General features: G+C 47.9%; 1 protein-coding gene and 1 pseudogene across 2 annotated transcripts in view; one reads left to right on the forward strand and one right to left on the reverse strand.

Moving 5' to 3' along the window:
• The window catches only part of RSBN1L (round spermatid basic protein 1 like), a 473,016-nt gene that overhangs the window by 258,104 nt on the left and 192,144 nt on the right, over positions 1 to 22,768 (reverse strand). The gene's annotated exons all lie outside the window — the stretch shown is intronic.
• On the forward strand, positions 4,972 to 6,068 carry LOC138512924 (ferritin heavy chain, oocyte isoform-like; annotated as a pseudogene).

Raw genomic sequence — 22,768 nt, forward strand, 5'->3', positions numbered from 1 at the left:
AACCCTTTCAGGAATTGGATTACCAGGGGTATTTTGAAATATGAAGGCTCCTCCGCAGTGCGCTTAAAGATTGACAGCGCTGCGAGGTAACCCTTGATCGTAGCAACTTGAAGGCCTGAATTTGCTAAGTAGAGTAAGAAAGATAACACCATTGGTGTACTACATGAGAAGGGTTTGATATTCTTTTCTCTACACCAGCTGCAGAATGTGTTCCAACAGCAGCGGTATAAAGTCTTTGTTGCTGGCTTTCTAGCTGAAAGCAACACCTCCATGATGTCATCCGGGAGATCCCAATCCTCAACCTTTCAGAAACCAAGCGTGAAGGTTGAGGGTTCTGATGTCTGGATGGAGAACCTGACCTCCCTTCTGCGAGAGAAGATCCTCCCTTTGCGGAAGACGAATTGGAGGGCAGATGGACATGTCCAGAAGGTCCGGGTACCACATTCTCCTGGCCCAATCCGGGCCAATTAGGATCATGGTTTTCCAGAATCTTCACAACCTCCTGATCATTTGAGGAATGACAGGGACTGGAGGAAACGTGTACAGAAGTGGAAACTCCCAGTCTACTATGAACGCATCCCCTAGAGCTACTCTCGGGGGAAATTCCCTTGAACAGAACTGATCGCACTTCCTGTTGATGCTGGTGGCGAACAGATCCACTTGAGGGGTTCTGTAAAGGGTGAAGATCCCTTGAAGGACTTCCTGAGCTAGCTCCCACCTCGTGGGAGACTGTGCTCTGCCCGCTCAGAGCGTCCGCCGTCAAGTTCTTCTCTCCGGCTACGTGAACTGCATATAGAGATTCCTTCTTGAATTGCCCAAAACCAGAGATGCATTGCCTCTCTGCACAGTGGCAGGGACCCTAGGCCTCCTCTTTTGTTGAGGTAGTGCATGGCCACTGTGTTGTCCGTCATTATCAGGACATTTTTCCCCTGTACTGATGGGAGAAAAGCTTTCAGCGCTAATCTGATTGCGCTCAACTCCAACAGGTTGATATGTAGTCTGGACTCTGATGGAGACCAAAGACCGCTGAGATGGTCAAGTCGTTGGCATGGGCTCCCCACCCCGTGAGTGAGGCATCCGTGACTACTGTTATCTCCGGCCATGGTTGCCAAAACTGTTCTCCTTTCAAAATGTTCTCCCGACAGGCCCACCACTGAAGGTCTCGAGCCACTCTGTCCGGGACTTGAAGGAGATCTGACATTCTTCCTGAGAAATGCGACCATTGGGTTCTTTGTGCCCATTGGAGGGATCTCATTCTCAGGCGAGCCTCTGGCACTAGGAAGATGCAGGATGCCATGAGGCCTAGCAACCTCAAATAGTCGAAGGCTGGAAGACGTTGGGCATTTTGAAATTTGTTGACCATCTGCAGAATATCTCGAGCCCTCACCTCTGGTGACGAGGCTTTCCCCAGGAAGTGTCTAGGACCGCTCCAATGAACTGGAGTCTCTGTGATGGTATCATCTGTGACTTCTTTGGGTTGAGGGAGAAGCCCAGCTTGTGAAGGAAGTGGCAGACATAATCTAGCTGGATCAACCAATCGTCCAGGGAGGGGTAGACGTCGATCCCTTCCCTCCTTAAGACTTGCAGCCACTACCGACATTAGCTTGGTGAAGACCCTCGGGCGGAGATCAGCCCAAATGGCATAACTCGAAATTGATATTGAGAGTTGCCAATTGCGAGCCTCAGGTATTTCCTGTGCTTGAGATGGATTAGCACATGGAAATAAGCATCCTGAAGGTCTAGGTCTAGAGATAACAACCAGTCCTGAAGCTGGAAGATCTGAGAAAGAGTTACCATCTTGAACTTGTCTTTCCTGAGGAATTTGTTCAATTCTCGCAAGTCCAAGATGGGTCTCAGTCCTCTGTCCTTCTTTGGTATTAGGAAGTAGGGGGAATACCAACCCTTGTTCCTCTCTGCTATGGGTACCGACTCTATGGCACCCTTCTCTAGCAGGTCTACAATCTCCTGCATAAGGAGCGTGTCTGTTGTTCCCCGGTATATGACACTGAGGGGTGTGTAGGAAGGGCAGGCAGTAACCTTGGGCAACTGTTTCCAATGCCCAAGCATCTGACGTAATAGCCTGCTATTCTGCCAGATGTTGAGTTAACCTTCCCCCTACAGGTGACCTGGCTTTCCTCTGCCTTTTCCGAATGCTGAGTAAAAGCGAAAGGACCTACCCCTGGAGGAGGTTCCTGAAGGGCGAATCAGAGTCTGCCGGATTGCAGCCCCAAAGAGATTTCGCTGCTGCCTTGGATGTTTGTAATCTCTCCAGGCTGTCATCAGCCTTCTTACCAAATAAAGAAGTGCCGTCAAAGGGCATGTTCAAAAGTCTGGCTTGTACATCTGGAGCAAAACCAGACTTCTGCAACCACGCAAATCTGCGGATTGTGGTACTTGCCGCCATGGCCCTTCTGATACTGTCAGCAGAATCAATGCCTGTTTGAAGGGATTCGCACATTGCATCCTTTCCATCCCTGATGGTGTTTAAGAATGCTTCCCTTTCCTCTCCTTCCGGGAGACAGCCAGCCGCAGATGAAGCACATTCCCAAAGTGTATGGCTGAATCTTGCTAGCGTGCAAGTGGCATTAATAGATTTAAGCGCCATGCTACATGCCGAAAAGACTTTCTTTGACATGGCATCAAATCTTTTATCATCCCTGTCCTGTGGAATAGTAGGGTATGCAGACCTACTATTTGATGAAGTTGCTGCCTGTACAACTAAACTCTCTGGAGTTGGATGCTTGCTCAAATATTCAGGATCTGAAACGCAGATACCATGTATTTAGCGGAAACTTTCTTGTTTACTGCCGGGATAACTTCAGGAGTTTCTCAATTTGCAGAGATTTTTCTCTGCAGGGCAGTATGAAAGGGAACTATAGGATCCTCCTGTGGACCTTTATCTACAATATCAGTAAGGTCATCCTGCTGAAAAGAAGGTGTAGACCACCCCATGAATTCAACTATTCTGGCCATCACAGCCCTATAAGGGGTCGCAGCATGCTCCCCAGGGTCTGGTTTAGCAAACTCTACTCCTGGAGACATATCTAAACCACTTGCCTCATGTAGTCCTGAAGGTCTTTTAATCTGTTCTCTTCAGAGATTAATTCTTTTGGCATGGGTGTTGTAGTCCTTTGTAAACCAAAGGGTCTCTCCATGGTCGGAATCCTCCCCTTCCTCATATATAGAGGACAAGGCTCTAAAATAGTCAAACCTAGGATATGGTTTAAAAAAACCCATTTCTAGAGCAGAAGGAGCCAAACTGGTTGTCACTGGCTGAGAAAACGTTGAGGTTGTCAACGTGGAAGTCAAAGGCTTCAACAATCCTGAAAAGGGCATCGAAAAAGTTTGAAAAGACCTCGATGTACTCGAGAGGATCTGGATCCTACTCGGTGTCGTCTAATTATCGACAGCATCCTCGATGTAATGGTCGAAGTCCTCGACACCTCTACTGTCTGAGATGTAGTGAGTCGACAGTGGCGTCAAAGACTGCGTCGATGTAACCGATTTATGCGTCGAAGGTCCCTTTGACAAAGGTGTCGATGACGCAGATATGTGAGTCGAAGAAACCTTCGACGATGGCGTCAGTGACGCGGTCTTACTGCCTTTACTCGAGGGTTCATGACGCCCTCGGGCAGTTTCTCTTGCCGGGTTCAAAGACTCACAGCGTTTCGATTTTTAGGGCTTTTCACCCAGGGTATCACCTTTAGACGTTTCCGAGGGGGTCAAGGCCGCTTTCTCGAAGACGCTAAGCATTTTCTTACGGAATTCCTCCCAATTAGCTGGAGAGCTGTGTTTCGTGGGGCAGGTGACCCTTTCTGGGGAGGTAGAGGAAGAAGAAGAAGAGAAAGATCTACGACACCTCTTCTTAGAGTGTTTTGATCTCGAAGACTGATGGGAACCGCTTTGAGACCTTGAACGGGAATGTTTGTGCCGACGAGGAGACGAATGTCTCGACTCTGCCGAAGAAACTTTCGAGGGAGTAGAAGTTTTAAGAGTCTTACCTCTTTCTAACATCCCCTTACGCTCCTTCAAGGCTTTCGCCGTCATGGACATACAGTCCTCGCATTCCGAACAGTGATGCTCGGATCCCAGGCACCACAAACAGATCCTGTGAGGATCCGTCAACGACATTTTCTTCCCACAGTCACGACACTTTTTGAAACCGGACCGTGGGGTGATGGTTCGGATGAAGAAGCCATCGAATTTAGATGATATCTTCGAAGAATAAGCAGAATGTTCCTGAAGAAAGGAACAGAGCGTCACGTTTCCGAGGCCCACGAAGCATGGAAAAACAGAACTGAGCAACGGAAGCTGCGCGAGTCTATTTATACGCACGATGACGTCGGCGCAGATACGGAGGCTGTAGAGGGACACCAACTCGAGGGACGACAACGCGCAGTGCCCTCTACTGAAAACATTTCCAAGGCCAGCAAGCTGGAATTTTAACATCACAGATAAGTAATACGACGGAGGACACAATCCCTTCGAAATAAACTTTTCTTGCCTAGCACTCCCACCTCAACCCATTGGCACTTTTAGGAGGGGCGGAGATGATAACTGCTGTACACCATCTCCATAAGCCCCTTTGAACTTGCAGTGAACAGAGAACAGAGGGTTTGAGAGAGCCCTTACAGCAAGGGAGGAATGCAGGAGAGCTGTGCTTTCATTGAACAGGGAAACTTAAATAGCTTGCTGTGCTACACAAGTTGCAATTTAATTTGCAAACCTACAGAATTGCTTATTAAATGTCTATGTAATACTGCTTATTTTTGTATCGATTGGTGGTCCTGTGGCGAGGGGGCTGGATGCCACACAAATGAAGTGCTCTACGGGTGAGGGTTGGTCTGGGATGATGTGCCTTCAGAGATCTCTATTAACAAATGTTGGGCGCTGTGCCTAAGAAGAGTTTAGTGAGTAAGGGGTCACATTGTACGGTGGTTATAAATGGCAAAAGGCTATGTTATTAGAGGATATTGTAGCGTGTAGCGCCAGGGCAATCACAAGTAATGTTCATTTTAAAGTGGATGAGGATTAAAAAAGTGGTCAGGGAGAAAAAGAACAGAGTCTTGCGTTTTTTGTTTAGTGTAGTTACATGGGCCGAGTGCTCCTGCTCCAACAGTTTTGGATGGAGTCCTCTGTCTGCAGCAGCCCAGATTTCCCAGTAGATTCAGCCAAGCGATTAAAGGTATAATTCCCAGACACAGCCTAAGAAATCCTAAACCGTAGCCAGGCCCAGCCACCTGACAAACTAAATGCCAGTGGGCTTTTAGAGAATCGTCACCCATTCAGTCTTTCCAGTCTTCTCCGTCCATCACCATGAGTTCCCAGGTCAGACAGAACTATCACCAGGACTGCGAGGCAGCCATTAACCGCCAGATCAACCTGGAACTCTATGCCTCCTATGTCTATTTGTGCATGTCCTACTACTTTGATCGCGATAATGTTGCCCTGAAGAACTTTGCCAAGTTTTTCTTGCACCAGTCGCATGAGGAGCGCGAGTATGCATAGAAACTGATGAAGCTGCAGAACCAGAGGGGTGGTCACATCTTCCTCTAGGATGTAAAGAAGCCAGAGCGTGATGAATAGGGGAATGGACTGGAAGCCATAGAAGGTGCCCTGCAGCTGGGGAAGAGTGTGAACCAGTCACTTCTGGATCTGCACAAGCTGTCCACTGACCGCAATGACCTACATCTGTGCGACTTCCTCGAGACCCACAAACTGGAGGAGCAGGTCAAGTCGATAAAGGAGTTGGGTGACCATGTTATCAACCTGGGGCGGATGGGTGCCCCACAGAATGGCCTGTCACAGTACCTATTTGACAAGCACACTCTTGGTGAAGAGTCCAGCTAGGTGCAGCACGGCCTCTCTTCAGGATTTTTGTCCTGCTTTTTTTATTCTGAGTGTACAAGTCTTCGGTTTTGTTTATTTGATGAAAAATATATTTAGCAATCCAACTAAATGTACCTTGTCTGTGGTCCCTTTCCCCTTGTTCTCCCCAGGTTTTGCAAATCGCTGGACCATGTACTCTGTATGTGTAATTTATTACTTAACATTTTTTACCAACAGCACTTGATCTTTTGCTCTTAATATTGCAAACACTTTGATGTAATGCTGTCTGACTTTTGGCATTAGTCTAACGTCACAAGCGTGCTTAGATTTCTGTCTGATTTGGTCATTCTTCCTGGGCATTTTTCTAACGCAGCAGCCACTTCATTTCTCAAAGAGCATTGTAGTCAGACAAAAGAAGTGGAGGTACTCTCCAATCTAGTGGCCCGGGGCTTACCATGTGCAGGGTCCAAACATTGCTCTCACACAGGGTTCCTTGCGTGGATCCCAAAACCTTTTCTACTAATCACACTGCATTTGTCTCACTTGTGTCTCTTTATTTGTAATTCTCCCCACCCTGACCCACACATAGGGCCCCCCCCCCCAGTCATGTTCTCACTCACTCTTAAATCTCTAGTCTTATTCCGGGCCTAGGCAGCATGATGAGCTTCAACATCCCATTCAGTGATTCCAAACAAAATCTGAGTATAAGTGTTTACTCTGAAGTTTTAAACTTTAGATTTGTCAGCCTAATGCAACAATCGCACAAAGATTCTCAATCACAAGACTGATTTTCCCTCATGGTGGTACCAATATTGTGATGGATAAAGGTATGGAAGCATTGAGAACGTTTGCAGATAAGGCAGAGCAAAAATAATTTGCCCAGGATCACTGCTTCTGTTAAGCAGTAGAACTGGGATATTAGTGCACTGTACAATGTGGTTACTCAACCATATACCTTCTTAGCTCGAATTGGCACACATATTTACGTTTTGGCTTTCAAGAACACAAACGCATAAATGTTACTTGCAAAGTACATAAATAGCATAGTAAATCAACCGGACAATGTATACATCCATGCACGGGTCAACATTTGGCACTCATATGTTTTGTACTACAACTCTCATCAGCTTTATCCAACATCGTCTATGATAAGGGATCATGGGAGATGTAGTCCACACATCTGGAGAGCCGCAGGCTGCAGGCCCCTGTGTGTAAAGCCAAAAGAGTATCATTTCAGCTTTAATGTACACATCCTAAAGGGAAAAGAACGAGTCCCTGAATGCAAAGAATTACAATTTAACGCCCGATCAATAGCAAAAAACAGACATTCCATCTTTGACCTCCTCACCTCTGACAAACCAGACCTAGTTTTCATCACTGAAACCTGGTTCTCTGACGACTTCGGCCCAATCGCCAACAAAGCCTTCCCCCCCGCCCCCCAACTACTCCCTCATCCCACTGAACCGTCCGTCCAGAGGAGGAGGGGTAGCATTCGTCTTCAAATCTCTCTTCCGCGCCTCAGTCATCGATAACCAACCCTCCATTCCATCCTGCGAATCTCTCCTTGTTAAACTATCCCTCTCACCATCGCTCTCACATAGCTTCCTAATAATCTACAGTCCCCCAGGCTACGATAGACACTTCGCAAATAACCTTTGCGACTCTATTGCCACCCTCCAACTAAACCATCCCAACCTCACCCTTCTTGGAGACTTCAACATATGGCTCGACATCCCCACCAACCCTATGACATACTCCCTGGTTGACGGATTAGATGCAATTAACCTCCAACCCCACATAAACGGACCGACCCACTATAAAGGACACACTCTCGATGCCATCTTTAGCTCCAACAACCTGATTCAGCTAATGCCGCCCACCCCTATCATCTGGTCTGATCACTTCATTCTCCCTTTCACCATCCACTCACCCGAACCCCTCCCCTTACTCATATCCGAACGTCCGAATATAGGCAAATTCTGGAAGAAACTAATAATCAACCCAGACCTAGCCGAGGTTCTCCTCCAGTCTCCACCACCATCCTGCCCTCTCAACAACCATCTCACCCCTGAGGCCCTTGATTCATGGCTTAGCCTATCTCTGATGCGCCTCACCCCCTCCTGCAAACCATCAACCCGCCGTGGCCCTTTCCCCAGATGGTTCACTCCTGAGCTGAAGACCACTAAACGACTATACAAACACCTAGAACGCAAATGGCATAAAGAGAAAACCAATGAGAGCAGGACCACCTTGGCCCGACACCTGTATCGGTACAAAGCCGAAATCCGGAAAACAAAAAAGGCCCACTACAACTCCTGAATCCTAAACTGCAAAAACCCAAGTAAAGAACTCCACAAAATTATCTCCGAATTCACCAATCCAGCTTGTAACACATCCATCCCGACCGCATCGCAATCACTCTGTGACTCACTCTCCCTCCACTTCTACTCCACGGCTATAGAAAGGACAAATACTCTAACCTCCAAACTAGCACTCTTACAGCCACTAGACAATCCTCAGCCCGTACCACCCAACCCATCAGCTGCAACCTCCACGCAACCAACGTTCGACTCCTTCAGTCCATTAACAACAGAACAGTTTCTCAAACTCCTATCTGCCCTCAAACCATCCGGATCACCATTGGATCCATGCCCAGCCACTACCCTTAAAGAAATCTTTGCCTCCACCTGCGCAGGAGAACACGCAAGATCCATCATAAATGCTTCCCTCTATTCCGGTACCTTTCCAGACGCATTCAAATTGGTGCACGTCAAACCCCTGATTAAAAAACCCTCGCTCGATCCGCTCGAGCCCAAAAACTACCGCCCCATATCAAACACCAGGTTCCTCGCCAAACTCATTGATCGAACCGCCTACTCTCAACTTAACGCCTTTGTTGAAGCCAACAAACTCCTAGACCCCGCCCAATCAGGCTTTAGAACTTGTCACGGAACTGAAACCACCCTAACCTCTATCTGGGACGACCTTAAAATGACTGCTGACTCCGCGGGATGCACCGCACTAATCCTTCTCGACCTATCAGCCGCCTTTGGCACGATCAATCACTCAATACTCCTTGATCGCCTCCACTCCCTAGGAATACGTGGAACCGCCCTCAAATGGATAGCCTCATTCCTCAAGGACAGGCACCAAATAACGACACTCTCCAACTTTACCTCCCAAGCCCGACCAGTCGACACAGGAGTCCCACAAGGTGCGTGTCTATCCGCCCTCCTTTTCAATCTCTACCTGATCACCCTCCCACCGATAATTCGTGCACACAACATCCTATGTTACAATTACGCCGATGACACACAACTAATTCTAAAATTCTTGAACACGAATCCTAACTCATGACCTGACCTAGCATCCTGCCTCCTTAACATTGAACGCTGGATGACCCAAAACCACCTCCTGTTAAACCCCTCCAAAACAGAAATCATGGTGTGCGGCAACCCAGATCTTCTCCCGCACCCACTACCCTGGCCAACCGCCATGGGCAACTCACCGATACCCTCCAACACAGTGAAAAATCTTGGATGCACCCTAGACTCTGACCTAACACTCTCGCGCCAAGTCAACAATGTCTCGAAGTCCTGCCACTACCACCTCAAAAACCTTAGGCGCGTCTTTCCATATCTATCATTTCCTAACAGAGTCTCTGCAGTACAATCAATTGTCATCTCACGGCTGGACTACGGCAACCCCCTATACCTCGGAATCCATGCCTACCAAATGAACAAACTTCAAAGAGCACAAAACGCGGCGGCCAAAGTGTTACTTGCGCTTGGTCCAAGAGACCACGTATCCCCAGCCCTCAAGACACTGCACTGGCTTCCAGTAGCCCGTAGGGTAGCTTTCAAAACCTTATGCCTCACCCATCGAGCAGTACATAAAACTGGACCGCAATATCTTCAAGAAAAACTAATAGCTTATCACTCCACTCGCACCCTTAGATCAAGCACAGCCGGCCTCCTAGTAATTCCTAAGACAAACTCAGTCAGGTTAGGCGGAGCATCATTCTCAGCCCTAGCCCCAACCCTGTGGAACTCTCTCCCACCCCACATCAGGCTAACCGAGGAGCTAACAGCTTTCCACAAACTACTGAAAACCTGGCTCTTTCCCTAAAACCAACCGGTTCCGTTCTGGCATCATCAAAATAACACCGACCCAGCGAAGCACCTAATGCAAAAGCAAAAAAAAAAAAAAAAAAAAAAAACGGATTGTATCAAATATTCACAAAAGAAATTAAAATGAGTAATGTAGATCTAAACAGTGAAGTCAATAATACGAATTGATCACTGGATAAAAGAAAAATAGAGCGTGGACGAGCTTGGAAAGCCGATGAGTGTGGTGAACGGATGAGTGAGAAGGGCGAATGAATAATGATGATTCTAGACAAGTATAAATGAATGTGGAGGATGAAAGCGGTTGACAGGTGCGTCTGGAAGACGGTTGAGTCTGGAGACCCGATGAATAATACGAGCAAAATCAATGGGGATGACGGATGAGTGTGTAAACCAATTGACTGTAGAAAGCGGTCCGAGTATGGAGAGCAGCTATGTGTAGAGAGTGGAGGAAGGTGGAGAATGGAAGAGCATGCAGAGCGAAGGAGCTTGTTGAGCGAAGAGAGCATACAGAGCAGAAGAATGTGGAGAGCAGATGCGCGTAATGAGTAGAGAAAAGTATCAGCGACTAAATGGGGAACGACAGGGTGTGGAGAGCGGACGAATGTGGAAAGCGGAGGAATGTGGAGGGTGAGAGGCCGGAAGTGGGAGACCGACTGAGTACCAACGAGTGGAATGCGCGTGGAAGATGAACGCTGCTGACAGATGATTGTGGAGGGCGGATGACTGTGGAAGGCGGATGACTGTGGAGGGCGGATGACGGTGGAGGGCGGATGACTGCGGAGGGCGGATGACTGCGGAGGGCGGATGATTGCGGAGGGCGGATGATTGCGGAGGGCGGATGACTGCGGAGGGCGGATGACTGCGGAGGGCGGACGACTGGGTAGGGCGGACGACTGGGTAGGGTGGACGACTGGGCAGGGCGGACGACTGGGCAGGGCGGACGACTGGGCAGGGCGGACGACTGGGCAGGGCGGATGACTGTGGAGGGCGGATGACTGTGGAGGGTGTATGCCTGTGGAGGGTGTATGCCTGTGGAGGGTGTATGCCTGTGGAAGATGACTGTGGAGCGCGGATGACTGTGGAGGGCGGACGACTGTGGAGGGCGGACGACTGTGGAGGGCGGACGACTGTGGAGGGCAGATGAATGTGGAAGGTGGATGCCTGTGGAAGATGACTGTGGAGGGCGGATGTCTGTGGAGAGCGGATGTCTGTGGAGGGCGGGTGATGGTGGAGGGCGGATGACGGTGGAGGGCGGATGACGGTGGAGGGCGAAGAAGGGTGGAGGGCAGATGACCGTGGAGGGCAGATGACCGTGGAGGGCAGATGACCGTGGAAGGCAGATAACTGTGGAGGGCGGACGACTGTGGAGGGCGAATGCCTTTGGAAGATGGGTGTGGATGGCGGAAGACTGGAGGGCGGATGCCTGTGGAAGATGAGTGTGGAGGGCAGATGCCTGTGGAAGATGTGTGTGGAGGACGGATGACCGTGGAGGGCGGACGACCGTGGAAGGCGGATGACCGTGGAGGGCGAATGACTGTGGAAGGCGGATGACTGTGGAGGGCGGATGACTGTGGAGGGCGGATGACTGTAGAGGGCGGATGACTGCTGAGGGCGGATGACTGCGGAGGGCGGATGACTGCGGAGGGCGGATGATTGCGGAGGGCGGATGACTGCTGAGGGCGGATGACTGCTGAGGGCGGATGACTGCGGAGGACGGATGACTGCGGAGGACGGATGACTGCGGAGGACGGATGACTGCGGAGGACGGATGACTGCGGAGGACGGATGACTGCGGAGGACGGATGACTGCGGAGGACGGATGACTGCGGAGGACGGATGACTGGGGAGGACGGATGACTGCGGAGGGCGGATGATTGCGGAGGGCGGATGATTGCGGAGGGCGGATGATTGCGGAGGGCGGATGACTGCGGAGGGCGGATGACTGCGGAGGGCGGATGACTGCGGAGGGCGGATGACTGCGGAGGGCGGATGACTGGGGAGGGCGGATGACTGCGGAGGGCGGATGACTGCGGAGGGCGGATGACTGCGGAGGGCGGTGAGCGTACAGAGCGAACGAATATGAAGAGCAAATAAATGTGGTGGACAGATGAATGTGGAGAACACATGAGTGTAGAATGCGGCTGAATGAATATGGAGAACGCATGAATGTAGAAAACGGTTGAGTGTAATGAGGGGAAGAACATGGACCGCGGAGGAGCTTGGGGAACGGCTGAGTGTGGCTATCGGCTGAATCTGGCGAGCGACGGAGTGTAGCGAGCGGCTGAGTATGGCAAGCAGCTGAGTATGTCGGGCGACCGAGTGTAGTAAGCGGCTGAGTATGGCGAGAGAACGGGTATGCGTCGAACGAACGAGAATAAGAGCGAGAGAACAAGTGTACACAAAACAGATAAGTACATTGTACGGAAGAGTGAATGGAGCTGATGAATGCAGAACTGACGAGGGGCAGATGAGCCTCTGAAGCGAATGAGTGCGTAACAGATGAGCCTGGGGAGCGGGTGAACGCACAAAACAAATGAATGAATGGACCAGAGCGCATGATTATGCTAGATGGAGGAGTATGCTATACGGATGAATTCGCTGAGCCGATGAATAGTGCATAAGAGCAGATGAGAAACAAAACACATTGCACGGACCGGACCCCTCGGAATTGTGTGATGTACAGACTTTGATGTGGAACGCAAGGAACCGTTGTAAGAGCATACTTCATTTCACACCCCACGCTTACTCTCTCCTTACACCACCACTCAAGTAGAACACAGAGATACTATGACACCATTCGGTATAACTGTTCTCATATCAACATCCGCCGCTCACTCCCCATCACTCTAAGTAAACATTGCTGGTTTCTCACCCCCAGCCAGGCGTTCTAGTCAGGCCTAACGCTGCCTCACTCGGACGGGATAACTCCTGCCAGACCGAACACATACTCCTGATTCCTCAACCACCACACCTATTCGCTAGGAAGCAGCTACCACAGAAATTCCGCACCAGCTGCACACATACCTGGTGCGCACACGCACCTTTGACTCTCTCTAATCTCTCCACTGACCCGAACCTCGGTTCCCAAGGGCGTTCAACCTACCAGCGCCTTCAGACCATACCAATGGTATATAAGGCGCTATATAAATGCAAAATAACAATAACAACAACCCTAAACAATCTCCTCTGTTTATACCACTTTTCCAGCACTTAAAACACACACGATAAAAGACATTTTGTGAGAAGGTCCCCTGCCTAAATGAAATGGTTGAGACTACTTCCCAGCTTGTAGTTACGCGTGGTGTTAAAAAAATGCGAATAGCCACATAAAAGCAACCCCTTTCTTTTAGCATGTTGAACTAGGGAGTTTCTTTGCTCACGCTGGAGTAAGCAGGGTCCTATTTGGTGGAAACATCACATCACAGTCCCAATCACCTAAACACGTACATATTCGAAAAAGCAGTCTTAATAAAAAAATAAACATGCTCTAAGGTGCTGCTCGTGTAGGGGTGTCCCAGACACGATCATCAATCTGTCCTCCACATGAAAGCAAGCTCTGGAGGGCCCTGTAAGTTACAGGTACAGCTCAGTTAGTCAAATGTTGTCTGCCCAGTGTACACATTAGCGGCACTAGAGCTGTGCTTTTTGTTCTACAGGTTGGGTCAGAAGGGAGCTCTGTGGGAGGGGGCGAGAGGAGGAGGAAGCCGCCTGTGCTGTCCAGGGCAATGGCTGCACGGAGCTTATCCCTTCGTTGCAGTACAGTTAAATAAAATGCTATATTTTTTACCTGATCCTATAATTTAATACGAGTACTAAGTACTACCGTCCTTCATCTTGTTGATGTCCAGGTACTCATAGCCCATTTACTGTTACGCCTGAATGCAGAAAAAGCATGCACGTGTCAGTTGAACTTGCATCTACGCTTGGGATGGGTGATGGAAGTGAGAGGGCTCTCGCATGGGGCAATTTCCTTAGTGTGTCTCCAACGAGTTGTACAGCGCTGCATGGGTCCAGTGACAAGACCTCAGGAAAATATAAAGCATATGGTCGTTCTTTGACCAACGTGGAAAGGGAAATAATATTAACTTTTAAAGTGACTGTGTGTTACAACATTTATCACACTCACAATATTGATTATGTGCTGCTAAATCCATTGTTTTACCTCTTCAAAAACTGCGTTGGCTTTGGCAAATGTCAATTTATCGCACGAGACTCGCATGGACTCGCCGGGCAGCTTCAGCCAAAGGGAGATGTTCGCTGTCTATTGACATTGGCAGGATTTGTAGGTGAAATGCCATGCACAGATAGGTACGTAAATGTCCTGTTAGTTAATTGCAAAAGGTGCAAATGAGAAAACTGAGATAAAGGCAGCTGCCACTAGCCACACTTTAAAAAAAAGTGGTCTTCCTTGTTACTAGTGTGAAATTATTTAATCGTTGGTGCTCAGGCTGCTATGACTGCCTATAGGCCGGCTCCCGTCCAGCCCCCAAACCAACACAAATCAACATTAAGCATTCTTTGAAATAAATAAACTCAATTAAAAAGGTATACTAACATTTAAAGGTGCAATGCAAGTAGAAAATCAGAAGCTGACTATTCCACCTAATCATGGCGACTGGGACAATTTTCTGCATTCAGTCTCCATTATTGAGAAGGCCGTCATGGACGAAAAGAGAAGCAAGTGCTGTTTGTATAGAGATGATTTGTATGGGTAGCCAGGCGATTGGCATGCTGGTAGCCCTCGGTTCTGGGCCAGATTTTACAGAATTATTTTTCCATTGGCTTAAATCTCACTATGTTACAATGCATTATTTCCAAGTCACTGTGTTACCATGTTGATTAACACATTTCATACTGGATATAAAAAATTCATATTTTTTCAAAATTCAAATATTATACAAATATCCGCTACAACCTACTGCGCAAAATGGGATTTTGTTTGATAGTTTTTTTTTGTTGCGTTTACGGTACACACAATACCTTACACAACAGTTTAAACCAATTTAACATTTTATGAATACCGTACAAAATATCACATAACAGATTTAAGTACACGTATAACAAAATACATTCTAAAATCAACATCAAAGTAAAAGAAAACCAAAAAGTGGAAAAATGAAAACGAGAAGGAGACAGATTCACACAACTGCACTTAAAAGAGCTTCTCCCTCAGCTGTCACTCGTGATAGTTCTTCAAATATGTGTTTTAAAATACTGACCAGAGCTCAAACCCAGTCATGAATCTATTCCATAAAACATTTCCATTCACATATTCAATCGAATTCACATGATTTAAAATATTTGATGCTATAGTTAATTAACTTAGCGCAGTCAATAACTACGTGAAAAAGTGTCTCTGTGCATTGTTCTGTGCAAAGTCTGCAAGAGCTAAGTTTGTAGGGAATGCTCGGCTGAGGTCCTGTTATTTCAAGCATTGGGAGGCAGTTCAATCTTAATTATATGTACCATTGACAAGCTACAGCAGAGGGAAATGTTTTCACATATAATCTCAGGTTTCGGCTTGGGACATACATCAGACTTTGAGTTTTGTATCTTTTCAGTCTTCGCAAATCTGCAATGTCCCATATTTTATCCCATTTTTTAACCATGTTTTTCAGATCTGACTGAGATAGCGCCTTGCTTGTCCATCGATAACATACAATTTTGGCACCTCTTTCTAAAACATAATCATTACTATCAGCACCCACCATTTTTTTAAATTTTTAAAAACTTTATAAGACGGTCACATTGCAATTCTTATCACTACATTGCATGTCAATGTCACATTTCGGATTCGTTAACCATACAACACCATCTTAAGAGTCATTTGCGGACACAAGCTTAAATTTAGCAAGAAAAGCTATGAAATATCTTTCAGTCGGCTTGTGGGAGAAACAGTTTGGATAAAGCCTTCTTCACATTCATTTACATATATCATGTCTTTTATCCAGCAGCTTAGAGTAGGTGCAGAATTAGATTTCCAGCATCTGAGAAGGTTTATTTTTGCCACAGCACAGGCCAGACTGAACAACATGCACGTTTTTATGGGGGTTTCCCGATGTCTCCCATTAGGTATCTAATGGAAGCAAGTGTAATGGGGATGTCTAGGACGTCATTCATGGTAATGGCCACCGCCACCCAGAATTTAAGTATCGGAGGGCATGCCCAATACATATGGAAAGAGTCTGCGTGTTCGGGCTGGCATTTAGGGCAGCTAGGTTTACATCGGGAAAACATTTCACCACTTTCACGGGAGTGAGGAGTAAATGGTTCCCAATCTTTAATTGACTCAATCTCAGGTTTTCAGTGATTGACACTGATTTGGTAAGTTGGCAGCATTTAGTCCACTGCATTTCATCAATAGACAATCCCAAGTCACGTTCCCATAAACCAATTATGGTGTTACGGGATCGGGTATGAATTTGTATTATTTTTTACAATCTAGAGGTTCCACAGCGAACCCCTTCGGGCACCATGACGGCAAGCATAAATAGGTGTGTTATTGGTTCTTCTGGGAAGGAGGGCCATCGACTCCGAAATGACAATCTCATCCTGTGCTACTGAAGGGATCGAGGGGGACAATGGCCCAACTTAGCCATAAAGTCAGCCAGTGATACAAACTTCCCATCCAGGAACATGCCCCACAGTGTTAGCTGGGCATGGGGGTCCCAAACATTCCTAATAGACAGGTCATATGTGGGGGCTATCCCAGGAAAATGCCACAAGGGAGAAGTACTATTATAGGGGGAAACAATGCCAAGCCTCAATATGCTGGCCCACTGTGGTCCTAACCGGGTCAAAAGAGCTAGAGTCCACATAGCGTTCAGTAAATGAGATCGAGCAGAGATCACTGGGGGAGGCGGCATACCTCTCCACCATGAGGTGAGCATGGTCATCAGAGTCAGAGAACCAGTACCCTGCATATTGGGTCTGAGCAGCCAGATAGTATAGCTCATAATCTGGGGCTGAGAGGCCACCAATGTCATATTGTTCGGTTATTTTCACCAACCCCATTCTAGCGGTCCCTTTGTTCCAGATGACTAAGGAAGTCATAGATTGTAATTTAGAAAAGAAAATCCTCTCGGGCCAAATAGGTAGATTGTTAAACAGGTACAGTAGTTTAGGTAATGCAATGATTTTTAACAATGATATCCGCCTGTAAATTGATATTGGAAGGTAATTCCAGAGTTTAAGTTTGGCTTCCAGTTGATGTGGGTATGGTTCGTAATTGGTGGCATACAGTGACTGGCGGTTTATGGATACAGCCACACCTAGATAGCGGACAGATATAGGACCAATGGAAGCCCATCAAGTCGCCTAGTTGTGTGGTGACGGGTGTGAGCGGTAACAGCTCAGATTTAGTAGCATTTCTTTTGTAGCCGGAGTACACCGAGAATTCCTGTACATCTTTCATTATGGGGGCCAGATTAATTCCGGGGTCTTGAATATATAGTAGAGTGTCGTCGGCATATAAGGAGATGAATTGTGGGGGGCCATTGATACGAACCCCTCTATTCGAATGTTTGAACCCAATTAGTGCAGCTGGGAATTCAATTGTGAGGGCAAATGATAAGAGGGCATCCCTGTCGAGTGCCCCTGCACAGGGGGAATTTAGTTGAAAGGGTATGGTTGGTCCAGACTACTACACTGGGATCAGTGTAGAGGATTGAAATGTAAATCAAGAATTGTGGGCCAAACCCAAAACTATTAAGAATGGTGAACTTTGGTCTTGGGTTCCAATTGAGTTATAATGGCGAACAGCCTGTGTATGTTCAAGGAGGTGGATCTGGTGGGTATCAATCCTGATTGATCGGAAGGTACCAAATGAGTCAAAGAGTAGTATGCGGTTTGCAATGACCTTGGCAAATATTTTGGCGTCCAAATTTATTAAGGAAAGCTGGCGATATGAGGAAAATTCCTGCGGGTCTAGTGATGGAGGAAGGGTCCATGCCGCAAGAGCTTTATTCCACAGTGCTAGGACTAGGGGCAAGCTCTAGTATGTAGCATTTTTAGAAGTCAATCGCCAGCCTGTCCAGCCCGGGAGCCTTCCCAGCGGCTGGACCTTTAATTGCAGACATTATTTCATCAATAGTCAAGAGAGCTTCTAGGGCAACATTTGTCACAGGTTTCCCCTTTTCTCACCTGTTTTCTCTGTTTTGCGAAGTCCTTTGTCGGGGTTTTCTTTCGAGCAGTTCGGGTCTTGTACAAGCCAGCTCGGCCGTCTTCAGATTCCAGGATTCGTTCAGCTTCTTCGCCCGGGATCTAGGAAACTCCAGGAAGCTTGGAATGGAGGCAGCACACAGAGGCGGTCTGCGCGGAACGCGGAAGGGACAGGAACAAGGAAGGTAGTAGGAAAGGAGAAGGAGGAAGGTCCGGGAACCAGGAAGCAACACAGTTCAGGAGAACGAACTAAAGAGCACGTCAGGCCACAGCTATCGGTAGCGTTGAGACGCACGGAACCGCAGGGGAGTGGCTAATTTATAGAACGTGCTGCATAGGACGTAAAGGTCGATAGACCACGTTCCGTGTATACGGCCATGTTGGGTGTACTACAGCAGTAACCCCCGACGTGCCAGGGACCAGGAAGACCAGAAGGGGCGTGATCGATGGATCATGACAACATTTGACTCTGATGACAGCATAGGGAGTGGGATCACAGCTAGGTAGTTGGCGAGATCACACTCAGACACACTGTCAACGTTGGCATATAATGAGGAATAGTATTCAGCAAACACCTTGTTAATTGCAATTTCACCCACACACCCCTCCCCATGTCGATAACATATACTGGTAATTGGCTGTCTAAGGTTTTCAACTTTGATGAGTCTGGCTAGCAATTTACTGGCCTTATCCCCCTCACCATATCTCCTCGCCCTACAGGGTTTAATGGCATACAGAATCTCTCGGTCAGTAAGTTTGTAGAACATATCCAGTTGTGTGTGAATTTGAGGCAGGGTTGATTCCTCAGGCAACAGGCCATAACTGTTTTCCAACGCGCGTAATCCAGATTCAACCATCTGGAGGTCATGACGGATAATATGAAGGAAACCCTGAGTTTTTGATATAATTTGAGCCCACAACCAAACCTTGAAGGTTTCCCACACTGTGGACAGAGAACCCACTGTGCTATAAAAAATCCCACTAACTCAACCCTCAATGGATCCAACACCATGTCATCCCGTAGGAAGGCCAGAGGCATTCTCCAGAGTTGGGGGCTCTTATCTGATTGTATCTGCTTGATATCACAGAGTACGGGAGAGTGATCTGAGATTGTGCAAGGGAAAATGGAGAATTCAGTGGTGAATGGGATCCAGTCAGATGTAACCAACCAGAAGTCAATGTGTGATCATGAGTTATGAATGGATGAGTGGAAAGTTAATTCTTCACCATGGGTGTGCAACTCATGCCATATATCTACCAGGGGTAGGTATTTCACTGACTTGGTTATAGCATGAGCTGTGTTAGTCAGGGCTCTGGGATTCCTGGAGGTTCTATCACATGTGAGGTATAGGATGGTATTGAAATCCCCATACCACAGCACCCAAATATTGTCAGTGGGGGAAACCAAGTCTATAACCTTAAGGTAAAATTTGGGCTCGTCTGTATTTGCACTATATGTATTGAAGAGTACAGTGGCCTGTCCATGCATGTCACCCCAGACAATCACATATCTGCCAAGTGGGTCTGCAGTAGTTTTAGAATGGTACATTCAATACAGGATGAAGCGTCTCCGGAGATTCGAAAAAGTGCGATCTGCCCACGTGTTGTATTCGGAGTTTGGCAGGGAAAATCATGGCATACGCAATTTTCCTTTCACGTAGAGCGTGCTTGACTTGATCAAAGCTTCAACGGGCTGTTTGAACACCAGCTGAGAAGTCATGGTAGATATGAATCCTGGTCAAGTCACACAGCAGGGTCCCCTTTTTTTTGAGAGAGAGAATCTGGTTGAAATAATTGAGGAGGCGGGCAATGATTGTGCATGGTGGAGCTCCCAGTTTAGGGGGTGGAACCATGGAACCAGAGAACGGTGTGCCCTTTCCACCAGGAATTGCGTAGAAAATTGTGCCTCTGGAAACAAGGAGCGCAGCATGTCCTCAATGAACGGCTCCATGGGGACATTTAGTGGTTTCTCTGCCATGCCGACCACCCTAATGTTATTGGGCCGTATTGTGTCATCACATTTCACAAGGACAGCCTTAAGTTCCTTCTTCATGTGTTCAATATCCTTCCCGTGTGTGACAACTGTGTCTTCTAGGTCTCCTACCCGATTCTCGGCATGTGTGATGCGGCCACTTTCTTTCGTGTTTCGCCTTTAGTGAGTTCACTGTAGAACCAATGTCATCTAGCTTGGCATTTACTGAAGCGAAGCCCGCCTGCATTGCAGCCATATAGGGGTCTATGGCCATGTCTGTGGAAGAGCTGGTGCCCGAGGTCAGGTCCTGTGGGCAGGTGGGGTTGGTGCCAGGCCGAGACGTCTTTGCAAAGGCATCCATGGGGACCTTTTGCCCCCTCTGGTTCCTCTTAGGGTCATTCCTGGCAGGGTATCCCAGCGGACACTGGTGAAGAGTGTTGGTAGAACTGTGTTATTGGGGCAGAGTGCACTGCTAATGGCTGGGGCCGATGTGCAACCCCTGCTCCCACCTGGTAGAAAACGTGGGTGCTCAATGACAGGTGTTTATTGGTGTTGTGCCCGTGTTCAGGGGCTGTACTGTATCCAGTATGACACCTCACTGGGGGCTCCAAGACTGGTGCACTAAATGGAATTGGGAGACCCACCTTCACACTGTCGTTGCTGTGTCTATATTACACTGAGGGCCACATGTCGCGTATAGCCAGTCGTTAGAAGGCTTCACCAGCCTCCGGGCAGGCAGACAGGGTGATGTGGCTGCTGTCGGTCCTATGTGCCGGTGGTGCTGGCGCTAGTGTAGGCCGCAAGCATGCCTCGATGGCGCAAGGACCACTTCACGGTTGCTGGTCCTGGGCACCTGCCTGTGGCGGCAGCAGAACGCAAGCCACTGGTCAATTGGTGGCTATGTGTTATTGGGGCAGTGCACTGCTAAAGGCTGGGGCCAATGTGCACCCCCCACCTGGTAGAAAACATGAGTGCAGGGTTCACTGACAGGTGTCTATTGTTGTTGGGCCCATGTTCAGGAGCTTTACCGTATGTAGTACGACACCTCATTGCGAGATCTAAGATTGGTGCACAAAATGTAATCGGGGGAGAGGGGGGCACCAACACATTGGCGTCACTGTCTATTTTACACCACGGGTTGTGTATAGCCAGTTGTTGGAGGGCTTCACCATCCTCCAGACGGGCAGACAGGGCAAAGTGGCTGGCGTCGGTCCGATGTGGTGGTAGGGCTGGCGCCAGCATAGGCAGCAAGCTTGTCTCGATTGGGCAAGCGAGTGTAAAGGGGACCGTTTCACTGCTGCTGGACCAGGGCGCCAGTCAGTGGTGTCAGCAGAGCGCAAACCATGCAAATTCTGGGCCCATGCAGCACTTCGTATGAGAGGCAGCACTGGGAAGCGGGAGGGATATCGGCACCAAATTGACAGTGAGCAGTGCCCGGAAACGCTCCATCAACACCATAAGTATTCCAGCGTTAATCAATTGACTTTTCTCAGTTGTTTGGGTCCTTGGAAGTCAAGATTTATTGATCAGAATTTTCATGGATTGGAGCTCAGGGGTCAAGCAGCCATTTCAGTTGCTGCTCAGTAACAACCCCCACCCATCACTTCTTTTAAAAAGTTGGTTATACTGGAATCTGCGGCTTCACAATCGTATTTCTGATGCTTGTATCTGCTTAAATTCACATGCTATGCATAGGCCGACATCTATTGGTAGCCGCAAAGTATTACATTTTTTGTTTTCGAAACTCGAAAAGGGGCGTCGACAAGACATGTCAGTAATACTATCCCTAGTGTGAAGTCTCCTGTACCCATGGTCCTTCATGCATCGAGGTCCCTCAGATTGTTTTGTTTCTGACATGAGGTAGCATGAAGTGCAGTTTGAGTATACAGATGTAATAAAGCAGATGAGTAGAAAAAGCCAGAAAACATCTATGCACCTTATACTCCACCGGGGAGGAAGGGTGGACGCATGTGAATCTAAGCAGATACAAGCATCAGAAATAGGATTACGGTGAGTAATGTATACCTTCTGTGGCTTGTGGGAATGCTTAGATCACATGCTATGCATAGACTAGCGAGCAGTGTCTGCAGAAGGTGGTGGGTTGTGAGAAGGTACAATGGCAAATAGATGTTGTAGCACCGCTTGTCCCACCTGTGAATCTGCTTTAGAATGTGGGTCAATGCAGTAATGCTGAGAAAAAAGTATGTATGGAACTCCATGTAGCTGCTTTGCAAATGGCGTCCAGAGGGACGTTTGCAATAAAGGCCAATGTGGCTCCTGTACCCCTGGTAGAGTGAGCCACTGGGTTAAAAGGAAGAGTTTTGTTTGACAGGGAGTAGCAGAGCTGCATGTATTTCACTATCCATCTGGAGATGGCGTATTTTGAAACGTGATCACCTTCCCTGCCAGCTACTATCCGGCCTGCATTATCTGCTGCGTCAAGATTATTTTTCAGGATGTAGCTTGCCTCCTGTTTACCTTCAGCTACTGTTTTTAAAAGCTGTGTTTTCAGGGGCTCAGAGGCAGAGTCTATTTGTTGTGAGATCTTGTCCCACTTGTGGCAATTTTAACTCGCCAGGAGGGTAGTGCTGTTGGCTATCCCTACTTCGTAAGCAGCCGAGGAAGCTACTTTCCTGTCCAATGTGTACATTTGTTTGCTCTTCTTGTCAGGAGGGGC

This window comes from Ambystoma mexicanum, chromosome 12, assembly GCF_040938575.1.
Source record: "Ambystoma mexicanum isolate Mex_15411 chromosome 12, UKY_AmexF1_1, whole genome shotgun sequence".
Taxonomy (NCBI): Eukaryota; Metazoa; Chordata; class Amphibia; order Caudata; family Ambystomatidae; genus Ambystoma; species Ambystoma mexicanum.